The sequence below is a fragment of the Scardinius erythrophthalmus genome (genome assembly GCF_964197995.2).
Source record: "Scardinius erythrophthalmus genome assembly, chromosome: 4".
NCBI classification, from domain to species: domain Eukaryota; kingdom Metazoa; phylum Chordata; class Actinopteri; order Cypriniformes; family Leuciscidae; genus Scardinius; species Scardinius erythrophthalmus.
In genome coordinates this window covers 49,913,894-49,918,838 of record NC_138224.1, presented here as the reverse complement: position 1 = coordinate 49,918,838, position 4,945 = coordinate 49,913,894, and positions in this window count along the sequence as shown.

Here is a 4,945-nt window from a genome sequence, read left to right as displayed (position 1 = left end):
GAGCCCCGCGAATCTCAGTCGTCGAAACTCGACGAGAGACTTCTCAGTGGCCCTAATTCTAGGCCTCAACGGAGAAAGCTGCCATTTTTCAGTGATCTGCATCACGAGATTTCCAGATCCTGGAAGCAGCCTTTCTCTGCGCGCCTCACTAATGCGGCAGCTGCTGATTTCACCAACCTAGTAGGTTCTGTGGAACAGGGCTATTCCGCCGTTCCGGCGATTGAGGAGACTTTAGCCGACCATCTTGCTCCGTCCTCTGCGCCGTCCTGGAAGTCGCGCCCCCTCCTCCCCTCTAAAGCATGTAGGACTACCTCCTCTCTAATTGGGAAATCCTACATGGCGGCTGGGCAGACAGACATGTCCCTGCACACTATGGCCATTCTTCAGGCCTACCAAGCAGACGACCTGAAGGAAATGGACGAGGGCGATGGCATGACCCCTGAAGCAGTCAAGGAGCTTCGTAAGGCTACGGATTTAGCCTTAAAAGCCACCAAAAATACAGCACGTGCTATAGGTCGCTCTATGGCTGGTTCCGTTGCGGTGGAGCGCCACTTGTGGCTTAATCTCACGGAGATCCGTGACAAGGAGAAGGTTTTCCTCCTGGACGCCCCCATTTCTCAAACAGGTTTGTTTGGTGAGGCGGTCAACACAGTGGTTGAGATATTCCGCTCCTCCAAATCCCAATCGGCCGCGTTCAGACAGTTCATGCCCAGGAGGGCTAGGGAACCTTCTGCTCCCTCCCCTGTTCGACCCAGAGAACGTCCCTCTTTTAGACCGGAGTTCTCTTCCAGGAGGAGCGAACCGGTGCATCCCCCACCTACCACGGTTTGGGGAGCCCGCGGTCGCCCGTTTCCCCGTCAACGGCCTCACAAGCGCCTCCAGATGAAGCGGTCCGACAAACCGACCGCTCCGGCGGCCCAGAGCCGTTCCTGACCCTCCGGTCGGAAAAAGGAGAGCTCCTCTGCTTCCTCAAGGTTGGGACAGACCGCGCAAGCGTTTCTGCCCACCTCCCAGCTCTCCTTTCCTTGCCCTGTCACCTTCGCCACTCAGAGTGTCTCGAAGTGCAGGCCATTTTTCACCATCTCGACTCAGCCCGGCGCGGGAGGAAGGAGACGCTTTTTGCTTTCTCCCCTCACCCCGACACTCTCTATAACTGCCGGTCGCATCCTCGGAGGCACTTTTCGCTTTCCTCCGGAACAGGCGGACCTGGTCACCATGACCCCAGCATCGATGCCTCCCATCACGTGCCAGGACGCCAAGGGCTCTCCTGCACAGTCAACTTCTCTACCCCACGAACGTCAACACGGCACCCTCACTCAGGTATGTCGTCTGCATTACAACATCCCTCTTCCTCTTTCACATTTCTTTCAAGAGTGGGATCGCTTACCAGGGGTATCGTCTTGGGTTCTTCGCACAGTTCGGTTCGGCTACACTCTTCAGTTTTGCCGCAATCCCCCTTGTTTCAACGGGGTCTTTCCTACCGTAGTAGACAGCGCCACTCAGGCTTCTGTACTTCAGCAGGAAATTTCATCCCTCCTTCTCAAAGGAGCGATAGAAGAGGTTCCTTCAGGGGAAACCGAACGGGGCTTTTACAGCCGCTATTTCCTGGTCCCGAAGAAGGGCGGCGGTTTGCGTCCCATACTGGACCTCCGCCGACTGAACTTCGCCCTTTACAAAGGGAAATTCAAGATGTTGACGCTGAAAGCTATCATATCTCAGATTCGGCCAGGGGATTGGTTCGTGACAGTAGACCTAAAGGATGCTTACTTTCACATCCAGGTTGTACGGCGACACAGGCAGTTCCTCAGGTTCGCCTTTGGAGAAAGAGCGTTCCAGTACAGGGTCCTTCCATTCGGCCTCGCTCTGGCCCCGAGGACATTCACGAAGTGTATGGATGCAGCTCTGGCCCCATTGCGGCTCCAGGGCATCCGTATTCTAAATTACCTGGACGATTGGCTCATTTTAGCCCAATCCAGGGAGTTAGTGACCCACCACAGAGACATCGTCCTGAGTCATATCCAGTCTCTCGGTTTGAGGTTGAACTCGGAGAAGAGTGTTCTTGCTCCGGCTCAGAGCACCGTTTTCTTGGGAGTGAACATGGATTCCGTTCTCATGCAGGCCCGATTGGCTCCTGCACGGATTTCCAGTCTGACGACATGCGTGGCCCGTTTTTCGCTAGGCCACCATGTGTCTGTGGGCACTTGCCGCAGGATGCTGGGCCTTATGGCCGCGGCCTCCTCCGTGCTACCGCTGGGCCTGCTCCACATGAGACCTTTCATGTGGTGGATGAAGCTCTCAGGGGTTCGGCCCTCCGGGCCAACCCTTCGCCTCCTGAAGGTATCGCGCAGTTGCTTTTGAGCCCTGTCAGTTTGGTGGGACCCTCTTTTTCTTCAAAAAGGGGTCAGCATGGGTGCGGTATTTCGTCGCCAGATGATTACGACGGATGCCTCTCTCACCGGCTGGGGAGCAGTTTTCGAGGGCAGACCAGCATGTGGCGTCTGGACTGGCGAGACTCTCTCTTGGCACATCAACTGCCTGGAGTTAAGAGCCGTTTTTCTGGCTCTGCATCATTTTCTCCCTCTTCTGGAGGGACACCATGTAATTGTCAGGACAGACAACATGGCAGTGGTGTCTCATGTAAACCGACAGGGGGGTTCTCGGTCATGCACCCTGAACAGGCATGCGCGTCACCTTCTCCTGTGGTCTCAGAGCAGATTCCTTTCTCTGAGAGCAGTTCATGTCCCAGGGATTCTGAACCTCGCAGCAGACTTTCTGTCGAGGCAGAAACTCAGATCGGGAGAATGGATGTTGAACCGCCAGGCAGTGGCCCTGATCTGGGAGGTTTTTGGAGAAGCGGAAGTGGACCTCTTTGCATCTCAAGAGTCATCCCAATGCCCGCTTTGGTTCTCCCTGAGTCCCCCGGCTCCATTAGGGATAGATGCGTTCGCTCACCCTTGGCCAACGCGGAAACTCTATGCCTTTCCGCCCATCAAACTGATCCAGGCTGTCTTGGCCAGAGTAAGAGAGAGCAGAGTCCGCCTCCTCCTGGTAGCTCCGTTCTGGCCGTCCCAGCCATGGTTTTCGGAGCTAATTCCTCTGCTGGAATCTTCCCCCTGGAAGATCCCGGTCAGGGAGGACCTGCTGTCCCAACTGCAGGGCAGGATATGGCATCCTCGCCCAGACATGTGGAAGCTGTATGTTTGGCCGATCAGAGGCCGTTAGCATTAAGTTCTGATCTCCCATCTGACGTTCAGGAGACCATTGCGAGTGCTAGAGCCCCTTCTACAAGGAGGCTATATTCTTCCAAATGGAAGGTGTTTGAGACATGGTGCTTAGCACATGATAGGAGTCCAGTTAACTGCCCTGTTGGTTCAGTATTGGAATTCCTGCAGGAGAAGTTTGCTTCTGGAGCAGCTGCTACCACTCTCAGAGTTTATGTCGCAGCTATTGCAGCGCATAGGGAATCGGACGAGATTCCCCTGGGGAAACTAAGGTTAGTTTCGGCCTTCATGCGTGGGGTTAAGCGCCTGAAACCGGCTCGCTCCCCTAGAGTTCCCTCATGGGACCTTTCTGTTGTCGTAAAGGGTTTGACGAAGGCTCCCTTTGAGCCCTTAGAGTCAGCTCCGGAGCGGATTCTGACTCTCAAGGTTTCTCTTTTGTTGGCTTTGTCATCATTAAAGCGTGTAGGAGACTTACAAGCTCTTTCTGTTAGCGAGTCTTGCTTGGACTTTGCTCCTGGCTTGGTCAAGGTTTCCCTTTGTTCCCAAAGTTCTTTCCACAACTTTCCGCTCGCAGGTGGTTAACCTTAACGCTTTCCACCCTCCTCCATTTTCTTCTGAGGAAGATAGGAAGCTTAACTTGCTCTGCCCAGTTCGTTCTCTTAAGATATATGTAGACCGCTCAGGCGGTTGGAGGAAATCTAACCAGCTTCTGGTTTGCTTCGGTGCTGGCCGCCGTGGGCTTGCTGCATCAAAGCAGAGGATTTCTCACTGGGTTACAGAAGCTATCTCGTTGGCTTATGAGGTGCGTGGCTTTCTTTCACCTCTTAGCATTAGAGCACATTCCACCAGAAGTGTGGCATCTTCTCAAGCTCTTTTTAGAGGAGCACTTTTGGAGGACATTTGTGTTGCGACAGGCTGGTCCTCTCCGCACACTTTTGTAAGGTTCTATAATTTGGATTTTGACATGACCCCGGGTTCTTTCTGTTTGAACTCCTCTTGGTCGTTGTCTATTTTTGTACCAGTCATGGAAAGCGCTCTAGCTTGGCGAGTTTGGTAGTCCGTTCCCACTGCGCTATCCGCAGCGTTGAGTGTACCTATGAAAGAGAACGTCTCTGGTTACTTATGCTGGTTACTCTGCTTAATAATGAAAATTAAGGGGGGTCCGGCAAGATGGCGGCGTGAACAGTCAAAAGTTTCGAGCTCTCGGTACCTAACTTTTAGTAGGAAAGAAGTTAACGTAGCTGTCAGCAGAATTCATACATGCTTTAGATCGTAAGATATTCTGTATCAATCTATGATATCTTTGACCTTAAACATGCCTAAATCTGCACAAAAGAGGGCCAGTGACTCCGGAAAACCTGATTCACGTGTGTCGGCTAAAGATGGCCATGATTACGAAAGCAGTATGATTGATGACGCGCGCATCTGGGAGAAGAAGAAGAATTTCCGCCGTACCCTGTAACTCCAAGCAAACCTCCACTTGCAAAAAAGCCAACATTCGTCAAAGTTCACACTGGTAGTGTATCTAATGCCGATGAGATTGTAACAACGCTCACTAATCTTATCAATACACGAAGTGATGCTCTGGAAACGATGGTTCAAAACACCTGTGCAGAAATAAAAGAGCTAAAAAGCAAAATGCTTTACATGGAGAAACGAATAGACAGAGGATAAAAAACATCCAGGGTATGTATGAGTCGAGTGACGGATTTGGAACGGTACGG